The following is a 13,909-nucleotide window of genomic DNA, read 5'->3' on the forward strand; positions in this document are numbered from 1 at the left end:
AACGTTAACTTTATTTTTAACTCAGTTGGCTCTTTTTTTTAATTTATCTTTTTTTTTTTTGCCGCTGTTGACCGAAATTGAATGTCGGGTTAACAACGTTGACATTTTTTTCTTGATTTTTGTTTTATTTTTATTAAATTTTTGAGTAATGAAAAAATATAGTTTAAAAAAAAATCAAAGCTGATAATCGGCGATAAAATAATATCATAAAAAAGTAAAAATAAAGAAAAAAGCAAAAAGTCAACGAGTCTCAATAACGGAAAAAAATTAATACAAAAAAAAAAAGATAAAAATTAAGTGCCGGTGTTAACCCCAAAAACTGTTGTACTAGAGTTTTTATCTCATTCCAAATTACCCCGCACATACTTAATTCATCTTCTTCATATTTTCTTGGGAAGAGATTATGGATGCACTGGCGGTTCCACAAAGAAAATATTGAAGGGAAGAAATTATGAATTTTAGAAATTTTTTAAATTGTATTTAGGCCCTAGAATTTTAGATAAAAACTTTGTTAGAAGTTTTTAATTTGAATATTACGATACTAGATATTAATATAGTATTATCATTGTGTTATACAGTAATTGTGTTGGTCAGAAAAAAAAAGTCACAGGAAAAAGTTCGAAAAAAATCAAGAAAAATAATTAAGTCAACATTGTGAACCGAGAATACAATGTCGGTGAACGGCGTCAAAAACAATATTTAAAAAAAGTCAATGTCGAATAAAAAAGTAAAAAAAATAAAAAAGTCAACCGTGGCCAAAGTCAGCGGTAATGGTGGTAAAAATTGGGGTTGTTTGTCAAAATTAATTATGATAAAATTAGGGTTAAATTAAGGTTGAATAAAATTTTAAGGGTTTTTAGAATATTTTAGAAGAATGCAGGGGTCCGAGTGCAATTTTCTCCATGAAAAATCCCAAATTCAGCCTTAATCAACAGTTGACCGTTACTTCTTGACGGTCAAACAGACGGAGGGACTAAATGTGTTAAAATGTGACAACATTAGTGTGTATTTTGTTGATGGCGTTAAATGGGGGACCAAAAGTAAAAAACGTGCAAACTTGGGGGACCAAAACTGTAATTATCCCAGTATTCAACATATTGGAATATAATATACCTTCAAATGTCAACTCTCTTTTTTTATTTTTTTTTCTCCATCAAACTGATCTGAATTATTCAGATATATATATATATATATATATATATATATATATATATATATATATATATATATATATATATATCAATCATGCAAATTGACATTTTTATGAAATGCAATTGCAAAGGATATATGTTTGTTTTGTTTATGAACCAATCAAATATTAGTTGAGATCAAACTCGTACCTGACCAAGTTTGTTGCTGATGATGGGATAAGAGGATGCTGGGATTACGGCAACTATATATATAACGGTCACCTGCCCAATCAAGAATAATATTCGGCATAATGGAATATACCTTCAAATGTCAACTTTTTTTTTTTCCAGCTAACTGATCTGAATTATTCAGAGATTATTAGCTAATATGCAAATTGACATTTTTAAGAACTGCAAAGAATGTTTGTTTTCTTTCAACCAATCAAATATTAGTTGGAGATCCCTCATAGAAAGCTATAGATATTTCGTACATGCAGCATTTTGCTTTTCCCATTATTACTACGACTTTTTTTTGCTACAATATAAAAAAAAGGAGCTTTTAGCACTAACCATCCGCGTGTAATATCTAATGGGAAAAAAATAATTTTTGTTCCCCAAGTTTGCACCGATTTCACATTTGGTCCCTTATGTTTCAATAATTTAGCACTTTTGGTCATTTCCGTCAATTTACCTTTAGTCCGTTAATTAAGGAAGTGATGGGCACACGCTTGATTCCGTTTGTTTTAACGAAAAATTGACGAAAATGACTAAAAGTGTTTAATTTTTGAAACGTAAGGGATCAAATTTGTTTTTTGTGAACATGGAGGAACCAAATGTAAAATCCGTGCAAACTTGAGGGACGAACACTGCATTTATTTCAATCTTCTAATTGTCACAAAAATTCATGGTATTAAAAACATTAGCAAATACTCCACTGTAAAAGTTAGTCAAAACCAACAAGGTCCTTATGAGTTGGTCGTGCAATACACTCGCCACAAATACGAATGGGGGTTGATTTTTTGATTTCAAAAGATTTGAATACTCTTTAAATTAGAAATTTTATAAATAAGACCCAAGATGAAGTTTTCAACATTTTCAATTCAGTCCTTTTCATTTCAGAAAGGCCCTCTTCTTCCTTAAGTCAGGGACTAATTTTCAGTTTTCTAAAAATACACTGAACATAGCTGAGCCGCCGCTCTCCTTCAGGCGAACAACCTCTCCGGCCTCACCTCCATCCATACCCTCAGCCTCGAAAAAAGGAAAAGAAAAAAGAATCACATGTGGGTAACTAACTTCGTTTCGAAAATTGGAAATTAAAAAAAAAACTGTAATGAAAAAGTATTCGATAATGATATATGTTTTTAAATAAACAAAATTTATATATTTTTAAGGGGTTTTTGTCGGAAAAAAATTACATTTTTCGTCCTCATATTTTACCCACTTTTTCGGGATAATTACACTTTTCGTCCCTATACATTACCACTTACACGATTTTCGTCCCTAAACAAGATGAAATTACAATTTTCGTCCCTAAACATGTCACTTTTATGCCGTTTCTGCCCCTCCGTCCATTTGTCTAGTTAGTTTGGACGGAAAATCGCACGTGCGCCGCACGTGACACAAAAAAGCACCTCTACACCTCAAAACGTTCAGAATAATTTTATAAATATCAAAATTCTCTGGAAAACCCTAAGCCCCAATTTTTGAAATCTCTCGATTCCTTATGAATTCATCATTGAAAGCACAATTAAAAAGTGGGCCATTCAAATTTTGAAGCTTAACATGATGTAAACCAGAAAGGCCTACAATTGCAGACATATTATAACACAAATTCTACATAACATTATTTGCATAAAAGATCATTTCTGACAAAGATGAAAATAAGTTAACATAAATATCATCGGAAAAAGGCAGCCAATTTACATAATGCTCTATTTTTTTATCGTAACAGTAAATAAAAAAAACCAACATCGAGCTTGTATTTACCATAAAAGCTTATAACAGTAGAAACAAACGTTACAGTTTGTAGTACTGAGTGAGACAGCATATGAATCATTACCATGTTCGTCTGTGTGTGTGTGTGTGTGTGTGTTTTTTTTGGCAATGTGATGTTTCTACTCGCAGATAAGGCTAACAAAGTACATGGAAAATTACCCACTTTCTTGGATAAATCTCTAATCAACCACTAACTAAAACCTCAGAATAAGTATAATTAACAGCGGAATTATCATAAAAACGATAAATCAGTGATATAATTAATCAACCATGTAAACTGAAAACACCTGAAAAGAGAATGGGGAAGAAAAATCAGAATAAAAAAAATTAAAACCGGTACCTCGTCAGCGATCATGGCCATGATCGCAGAGCTGTTTGTGCGGAATCTGAGCTGTTTGAATTGCCCACTTTCTAATTGTGCTTTCAATGATGAATTCATAAGGAATTGAGAGATTTCAAAAATTGATATTTATAAAATTATTCTCAACGTTTTGAGATGTAGAGGTGCTTTTGTGTGTCACGTGCGGCGCACGTGCGATTTTCCGTCCAAACTAACTGGACAAATGGACGGAGGGACAGAAACGGCATAAAAGTGACATGTTTAGGGACGAAAATTGTAACTTCATCTTGTTTAGGGACGAAAATCGTGTAAGTGGTAATGTATAGGGACGAAAAGTGTAATTATGCCATTTTTTGACAGAATTGGCCCGCCGTTAACTTTTGCAGTTAAGTTGGATGGAAAATGGCATGTGCCTCTCATATGCCTTCAATTTACAACACTACATGAAAATTGACTTTTAACAAAACACATTGCTTCTTGTTAAAACATAATTATTATTTGGGTAAATAGCATTAAACCACCTGAACTTTTTCAGTTTTTGCACATCATCACCACCTGAACAAAAAAATTATGGTATTCTGTAAATTTACTAATACATTGTATTGGGAAAAAGCTATGCGTTCGAAGGGGGCTGAAACACGAGTCTTGTGTAAACCAGAGCGCGGAACTGATGTGTGATTACTTATTATGAGACTTAAGTGAGATTGCATTGAATGATGAGTTGTGTAAAACCTGAGCGCAAATTTGTGCTACATCCGATGAAAAGTACATTGGGTAGATCTTTAGCGTTTGTCTACATACATATTTGTTTCTTTCATGTTAGGGTAAATTATGGCCACCCCTCTGAGGTAAGATTAAATTACGAAAAAATCCCCCATGTTTGGCTAATTATAATTATCCATCAACTGGGAATTTTGTTACACGCCCATCCTTGCGACGTCAAATTTAGTGGAATCTTCTAGATTATGTGAAATATTTTCCAGTTTGTACCGTTTTACCCCATTCAAGTTCCAAAATTTGAAACGAGATGATCATAAGAGGTGTCTTTGGCTTGTAAATATCAGATTGTGGTGCATCAGAAACTGCATTTTTGCAAGAAAACGGGTACAAACTGGAGAACATTCCACGGAATCTAGAAGATTGTGTTGAATTTGACACCATAATGGTGGATGTGTAAGAAGATTCATAGTTGAGGGGTGGATGTAATTACCCAAACAAGAAAAAAATTTTATGTAATTTTTTTTTTGTAATGAAGGAACCCGCAACCAACCATATAGGTGATAAACCTACAGTCTCGTATAATAGCTTGCAAATCATACGAGAGACGTTAAACCTTACCTAAAGGGAGTTGCCGGAATTTGCCCTTTATGTTATTTTCAGTATATAAAATACAAATTGGGGCTACCAACTCTAGTACAAAGTGTGATTTACATTTCTCGTAAACTATACAATTTTCGAACTAATAGAGAGAGTTTATCCAATGTACTTCCAGTAATTGTGAGTTTCTTTTAAAAAATGTTGAAAATGAACACGTATGAACATATCGTAGCTAGCTGATGGAAGTTGGTAACAAGTTTACATCACCTCCGATTTAAATAAGCTCAATCATCTATACTACTACTTATAAAAGTATGAATAGATAGGAGTTTCTTCCCTTTTTTGTAGGTTCAAAATTGCCCTCAATAAGTAGCATTTGGATATAGGATTTCAAGGGCAACTAAGTAATTCAATGAATATTTATGAAAATAAAAATTCAAAAAATAATTCGATTAATATAAATTAATGACAATAATGAATTTTTAGATATTCATAATATTTACAAAACACAAATTATCTCACGCCAATTTTAAGAGTTCATGTATTTGAAAATTGCGTATTAATATGTAAGCTTTTATTTAGTACTTACTCTCATTAATTTGATTCCAAGAAAAACGTGCACATAAGAAATTGAAAGGACTGTAAGTTATATCAGGGGCATTTAAAGGTCAAATTAATTTTGCCTTCATCTCTTGACTCTTCGTAGGTGACCCGATGCACCCAAAACCATATCTCTCGGTTATATTATCACACACTATTTCAGCACTTATTTAGAAATATCCTACAGCAAAAAAATACACAACGTGAAATTTGAATATTTTTTTCTTCTTTTTCCTTCTTCTTTTGCAATTATTGATTTTACTCGAGACACTTAATTAGTAGAGGTTTGGCTGAAAGGATAAAAAACCTGGCTTGGATGACGGTAAGTATATGCTTCAAAATGTTTTCAGCCAATTACCACCATTTTATATATATGGAGCTGATTAGCTTACATGGTATTTTCGACTATGGATATCATGGGTATTTTTTCATTTTTATTTTTAATCTCTTTATGTGGCATAACTAGATCTTTAAATTGATTAATCACATATTTTTTTACTTCCAGTAGTAAAAGTAGGATACATGTCCAATATATTTATTAAACATATAGGAAGATTCTTGTTGACTTATTCAAGATACATGCATGACACTTTAAAAAAAGGTTCTATATATATTTAGTTTCTACACTACAATGATATATTTTTAATAGAGGAAAATTCATATGATGAAAAGGAAATATTATATTATACAATATAAACGAGGGTAAAAAATAACTATGTTGAAGTTTTGATAGTGCATCGGAAGTAATCGAAAGTTTTCTATAAGTATATGAGATGTAAATGAAATTAGGCAAAAACTTAATTAGTAGTAATAGTATAACTTTCCGACTATAATTAATATTCATGATATGGATAGTAGAAAATTATATTTCTATATGAACGATCAACTACCCTAACTATATTTATCATTAAAATATTTTTTTATTAAAATATACTGGTTATCTTTACTTATTTTGTTAATACAATTTATCATCTCAATGTTATTTATTCTAAATATAAATTATCATTAAAATTTCGAGTCAAAAATAATTTTGTACTACATATTTTTTCAATTATGTTTTATTAGAAACCCTTTACAATGATATTTACAATTTAAATATTTACATATTAAAACAAATTTTAAAATTCTTTTTTTAGAAAATTGAGCCAAAAAAAAAAAAAAAAACAAGAGTAGAAATTAAAAGAGAAAAAAGCATTACATAAGTTACCTATAGCAATTATTTCCTACATTAATGAATATCCAACATGTTATGACATTACTTGCAACTTATTTGACGTTACTTGATTATAATTATTTCCTATTTTCCTTCACTTTAATTATAATTATGTGCTTAATTATATGTTTTTTTTTTCCACAGAAATGTATGATTTATGAGAATCAGATTAATCCATAGATGAAAAAGAATTGTGTGCATTGAGGTCTACTTTGACCAATATTCACTATCTGAAGAATTGTAGAAAGATTTGTACATTTATATTTGTATCTATGGATACATTCCTTTTTGTATATATTAAATTATTAAAGTATTTCGTTAGTTAAAAATAAAACAATAATTATGTTTTGCAATAGTTGTGGAGAGGAATACTTCATCAAATATATCTATGTTTACAAAGTAAAATTGTTGATAATTAAATAATATTTAGTGTTATATGCATGACTATAGCTTTGTTGAAAAAGAAAATACTTGAATTTAATATTAGGGTAAATAGCAGTGTTCTAAAAATCGGTCGAGGCGGCCGGTTAATCGGTCGCCGAGGCGGAGACGGTCCAAAACCTTTACGATTTTAGTGTAAAGGTTTGAAAAATCGGTTTTTTGCCTGTGAGGCGGTTTGAGGCGGTCCGAGGCGGTTAAATCAGCAAAAAATCGGTCAAAAATCGGTGTTTTTTTTTTTTTTTTTTTTTTTTATAAATCAAAATAAAAGTTGGGATTTTAATAAAAAAAAAGGAGTTTATGCTTTATTTTGTTTATGTTAATTATTATTTTTAAAGAACTAATGATGTATGCCAAGAATGTATGTAAATTCAAAAAAAATTGCCTTTTTATTTATATTTTATAAGGATATTTATGTATTATGATCTTATTATTATTAAAATTTTATTATGTTATTAGAATATATATACATGATGGAGATATAACTATGTTTAAATATTTTTTATCTATGTTTTGAGTGTTTATAAATAATATCTACAAATATATTATATTAAATTTTAAAAACCGATTTATTTCCGATTTATCACCGATTAATCACCGCCGCACCGATTAATCGTGAGTCGGTGCCTGACCGACTCGGACCCGATTACCGCTTTTTACAACATTGGTAAATAGTACTTGAACCCGTGCAGTTAGAATTTTTTTTGCAAATGACCCTCTTGTGGTTGATAGGGATAATGTTCGTTAGTTTTTTCGTCAAAATTAATTATGCGTACCATATATTTTTGCAAATGACCCTCTTATGCTTACAATTTTCTTTAATTTTTGCAGATAAACCCCCTTGAAGTTTCACAACACGATTAAGTTTGACAGAAATCCCAATAGACGTTACATCTATCAAGCACAAGAGGGGGTCATATGCTAATATAATGAGCACAAAAGGGATCATCTGCAAACATTTGTAACCATAGGGGGTTTAAGTGCTATTTACCTTTAATATTATTCATAATGATAAAATGGTAAAAGACAATATTGAGCATTTAAATGGTTTGATCTAAAAGAACATTTTTTTCTTTATAACTTGATGTACATATGTTAGTGGAATCATTCATAAATAGAAATATTTTGTTTGTGTAAATTAGATTATGGATATTTTAGTTTTAAATTTAAAAAACTAATGTTTTGTTCATATCTTTGATTAGTATTTTACTAATTACAATAAATTTCTGACAATCTTTTAGAAAGTTTTAAATTGCAAGATAATATATTCTTAAAAGTTTGCTCCGGTGGTAGCATGATTTTTTAAGTAGTAGGTCTTGTTTATTTCATTTTCAAAGTGGTATATGATTGTACCGTGAAATCTAAAATATGAAACTTTTAAATTAAAATTTCGAGTTGAATTCACGCTATGTACTTAAGATATTTTAATATTTCTTTGTATTGTTATATTATGATAAATATAATAATTCAAAATATTAAAAAACAAATAATTAAATATACACGTGCAACGCACGTGCACTTGCCTAGTATATTAAAAAAGACCAGATCGTTGACCTTGACCATATAACCGATACTATGAAGTATGATCACATAAAACAATAAATGGTCCAAAAAATATATGAACATTAATATTTTTTTTTCTTAATTGATTTTAATGTCGCTACCAACTGTCCCATGATATTGTCAATTAGTAGGGCATGCAAATAAAATATAAAATAAAAAAGGGTAAATAGCATTAAACCACCTAAACTTTTTAAGTTTTTGCGGATCACCACCTGAACAATTTTTTTTTGCACGAGTTCACCCGTACTTAATAAATTGTGCCACTTTGCCCATTTTTGCCTGTTTTCAGGTCAAAATGACCTGTTCTCAACTCATGTGCGTTGCACATGACAAATCCAAGGGTATTGACGTATTTTCCATTTTAAAAATGGAATAAATGTTAAATAGAATAAATAAACTTTTTTCTCCCTAGGCCACCAATTAAAGATTGGGAGTCCATGAAAGCAATCATGAGAAAGAGGTTTGTCCCTGCCCATTATTATAGGGAATTGAAGATGCAGAGTTTGAGGCAAGTTATTAAGTTAGAAGAAAGGAGTTCATCGATTTGGGAATTACATAGGAGATCTTCAACGAGGTAAATGAGAGAACCATTACAAAAGCTAAAAACAGAGGAAATTCAACGAGATAAAGGAGAGTACGAGGAATTGACGAGAGAGGGTGATTCGTTATCGCCACTTGAAAAGAAAGATACTCGTCAAGGTTTTGAGTATGAGAACAGTCAAGCGAATGTGGAAATTGCTGATCCAATCGTTGAGGAAGAGGTTAATGAGAGTTCAGATCTCGAGTCCAAGGGGGAAGAAAATAGCAAACCCGCCCCACCAATGGAAGAAAAAAAGGGTTTGGATTCGAGGGCGAATCCTTTTGAAGAGGTGGAGAATGATATGATCCAGCCATGCAATGAAGTTAACGCTGAACTAACCGAAGTGCAAACTCCCATTGTTGATTATGATGAGATAGTGGTGTCGAGGTTTGACGCGTTGGGGCTTCGAGCTACAAAACACCCACATTCGTTTACGCTGCAATGGCTAATAGATCGATGATATGTTCTGCGATGTGGTGCAGAGATGTATTAGTTTGCTGCCAAAGAGGGAGATCGATCATGAAGTCAATTTTGTTTGTACTCCTGATATTTGTCCGGATTCGAGGACGAATCCTTTTAAAGAGGGGGAGAATGATACGATCCGCACAAGCTCCAAGACAAAGAATTGGAAAAAGAGAAAGCGAGTGAGATTAATGGAGCCGTTCGTGTTGGGATTGAAGAATAAAGGCTTGAATCAGGCCTTTGAAGAGTCCGTGGTTTGGAATTGGAAGAAAAGAAAGAGAAGAATTCGTTGGACAAGTCGAATTCCATGCATCCGAGATTCTCGCCTATTCTGGCGGAGTTTACCATTCGAGTTGTAACTCTCGCATCTGAAGTCCATTTGAGTTGATTAAAAATGATTCGGAAAGCTAACTGAAAGATCTACAACTTTCATGTTTTGAGCGAAGGGATATTCGAAGTGGAACAGTGTCGAAATTGAGCTTTAATTGCATGCACGTGCACAGCCTAATGTCGCGAGATTAGAAGGGTGATCGAGAAACCGACTTGAAGATCAAGTTATCTAATTTAATTATGCCCGTTTTAATTTAGGATTTATTATATTTTTATTATTTTAGAGTTTTTTATGGTTAGGATTTGCTTATTTATTTATTTCCTTATTATAGTTTAGGTAGAAGTTATTTTCCTTGTGAAAAAGGAGTCTTTTTTGACCTTATAAATAGGTTGTCAATTTGACATATTTTAAAAGACGGATTTTGATGATTTAATTGAGAATATTCTCTTTGGTTCTTTAAGAACTCTTCGAACATATCGGTGGATTCCGTTTGTTCACCCCGACTTATCAATCGATCTTTCACAATCGATTGTGGCGTCTTCACATACCAAGGTTCTTGGCTCCTTATAGGCAATGGGTCGCGGTTCCACCATTTGAATCTTTGTTTTTGGATGTTTCGATCTTGCTTCCGCGTAAGGTATTAGGGTCTCGTAACAAGTTCTACGGGGTTCGTATCAAGAAAGATTGATAGAGCCTTCAAAACTGTAACTGAGATCTAGTATTTTTTCAGAAATTAGTATATGTTTGCTCCATGTCGTTACAGAACTTGGATACACAATAAAATTAAAACATACAAACAGAGAGTGAAGAATAAGAAGAGAGAAAGAAGAAGAGACTTTGAAGGAAATTTAAAATGAACACTCTATCACATAAGCAAAATAAGTGAAAAAGAAATCAAGAATCATTACAAAAGAATACGACCTTATAAAACTTTAAGCCAAATCAAATGACACAACCAATACCACAAAAAATTCCAGAGCAAATATACGTCAAACAAGATTATTGACAAAAGAAAACAACATCAAATAGATTATTGACAAAAGAAAACAACATCAAATAGAAGAGTAATAATCCTGAATAAAGCTCCTTGAACTTCTGTCGTCATCGTCACCAAACGTTTCTTGGGATGCCTCTTCGAGTGATTGCCCATTGGGCTCAGGAACAACAAAAGTGCAAATCATTCCAAGTGCATTGATGCATCCAAGTATAATCAGAGCATTCTTAATACCAATACCAGGTGGATAACCAGCATCAGTCTTTGCTTTGTCTTGGTTTTGTGCGGCGTAAAGAAACCCGTAAGCACCAATAATGGCGCCCGCTTTTCCTGCTGCAGCTGATATTCCGTGGCACGTGGACCTTAATCGGGCCGGGAATATTTCAGCCGGCACGACGAATGTGGTGGCGTTGGGACCGAAATTGGCGAAGAAGAATGTGAGGGCGTACATAATCACAAACCCAAGGTGATTTGTCTTCCAGTGGTCGTAAGGAATGGCAATGGCGAACATGAACACCGTCATGAAGAAAAATCCCATTAGTTGGATCGCGAATCTCCCCATGATATCGATGAATGCCACTGTGAACCAATATCCCGGCACCGTGCTGCAAAGTGCGATCAGTGTTTGGGCCTTTGAGATTCTGAACACCTCGTTGATGGCGTTCATGCTTTTAGCCCGAGGGATCCATCCGATGGCGGATAAGACGTCTTTCTGGAATAGATTTTGGCTGTAAAGGGCGATATCCAAAAGAAACCATGTAGAGGTGGTTCCGAATAAATGAAGGCCATGGCGGCGAACAAATTCCCATGAGAATAGGCCGAAGTTGTTACTTTTGTCGCGTGATATCTTCTCCACCTCCATTTCCACATTGAGAACTTTGCCCACGTCTGCGGCTGCCTGTTTAGCGTTCTTCGCGATGAGGGCGGTGTAACGGGCGGTTTCCGGCATCTTCATGTTCCAGTAGAAAGTCAAGGCGGCGGGTAAAGCGCCAAACATCAAGACAATGCGCCACACATAGTGGGCTTCGGGTGGTGTGGAGAGGGCCGGATTCTCCTCGTACGTCGGGGTAGGGAACTTACGGTCAAACGCCGTCGATACGATAAGAGAAATAATGCCACTGAACAAGATCCCCATACCTTGCATGGCGAAAACCGCCGCAATAAACGCACCACGAGTCTTCTTGTTGGCGTATTCGGCCATGATGGTGGCGGAAAGAGGGTAGCTACCGCCAATGCCGAAACCCAGCCAGAATCGAAAGAAGCAAAGACTCGCCATTACACCTTTTGGAGTTTTGCGGAAGGGTAAACCTGAGGCAAGTGCGCATATAATCATAATAATGAGTGTTATCCCGTACACCTTTTTGCGACCCATTTTGTCGCCGAGCCACCCAAAGAAGAGCTGTCCGATGAGGGTACCGACGAGTGCAGCACCGGTGACTGAGGAGGAAACGCTCGGGGGAAGAACACCGGGCTTTGGTGAGCCGGGCTTGGTGTAGTAAAGGCGGCCTAATAGCTTAGCAACCAATGAGATGCTAAACAAATCGTATGCGGCGGTGAAGAAGCCCATCCCGGCGATGACAATAGTGGTAAAATGGTAGGCTTGGGTTTTAGCTACATCAAGTGCGTTGAGCACTTGCAATTGATCCCGGGCCATCGTTTAGTTGATGAATTTAATTTCTCTGCATTTAAATAAATAGTTTTAATCATAATTCATATTTATCTTATATATATATATATAGATGAAAGAAAATATAACAATTATTGTGGCTACATATTATATATTTAAACGAAATTGTAATGAATATTTGAGTTGAGATCAAAGTCGTACCTGCCCAAGTTAGTTGCTGATAATGGGATAAGAGGATGTTGGGATTATGGCAACTATATATAACGGTCACCTGACCAAGTCGTTGCTTATATGAAAACACCAAAGTAAGAATAGTATTAAGCGAGATAATTACAGTTTTGGTCCCTAAAGTTTGCACATTTTTCACTTTTGGTCCCCCATTTACCACCGTCAACAAAATACACACTAATGTTGTCGCATTTGAACACATTTAGTCCCTCCGCCTGTTTGACCGTTAAGTAGTAACGGTCAACGGTTAAATTTAGGTGTTTTCTTTGAGAAAATTGCAATAAGACCCCTGTATTATTTTTAAATATTATAAAAACCTCTAAAATTTTATCCAACCATAATTTAACGCTAATTTCATCAATTTGCCAATTTTAACCACTGACCCCGATTTTTCAAAAACGTTAACTTTCTTTTTAACTCAGTTGGCTCTTTTTTTTAATTTATATTTTTTTTTTTGCCGCTGTTGACCGAAATTGAATGTCGGGTTAACAACGTTGACATTTTTTTCTTGATTTTTGTTTTATTTTTATTAAATTTTTGAGTAATGAAAAAATATAGTTTAAAAAAAAATCAAAGCTGATAATCGGCGATAAAATAATATCATAAAAAAGTAAAAATAAAGAAAAAAGCAAAAAGTCAACGAGTCTCAATAACGGAAAAAAATTAATACAAAAAAAAAAGATAAAAATTAAGTGCCGGTGTTAACCCCAAAAACTGTTGTACTAGAGTTTTTATCTCATTCCAAATTACCCCGCACATACTTAATTCATCTTCTTCATATTTTCTTGGGAAGAGATTATGGATGCACTGGCGGTTCCACAAAGAAAATATTGAAGGGAAGAAATTATGAATTTTAGAAATTTTTTAAATTGTATTTAGGCCCTAGAATTTTAGATAAAAACTTTGTTAGAAGTTTTTAATTTGAATATTACGATACTAGATATTAATATAGTATTATCATTGTGTTATACAGTAATTGTGTTGGTTAGAAAAAAAAAGTCACAGGAAAAAGTTCGAAAAAAATCAAGAAAAATAATTAAGTCAACATTGTTAACCGAGAATACAATTTCGGTGAACGGCGTCAAAAACAA

General features: G+C 33.3%; 1 pseudogene across 1 annotated transcript; it reads right to left on the minus strand.

Annotated features, from left to right (window-relative positions):
* Positions 1-10,791: 10,791 nt before the first annotated feature.
* LOC148768978 (putative inorganic phosphate transporter 1-3 pseudogene) lies at positions 10,792-12,635 on the minus strand (annotated as a pseudogene). Its single transcript, XR_016032131.1, has one exon. The product of XR_016032131.1 is annotated as a putative inorganic phosphate transporter 1-3 pseudogene (transcript).
* Positions 12,636-13,909: the final 1,274 nt, after the last annotated feature.

Source organism: Erythranthe guttata, chromosome 7, assembly GCF_056151865.1.
Source record: "Erythranthe guttata isolate IM_541 chromosome 7, IM_541, whole genome shotgun sequence".
NCBI classification, from domain to species: Eukaryota; Viridiplantae; Streptophyta; class Magnoliopsida; order Lamiales; family Phrymaceae; genus Erythranthe; species Erythranthe guttata.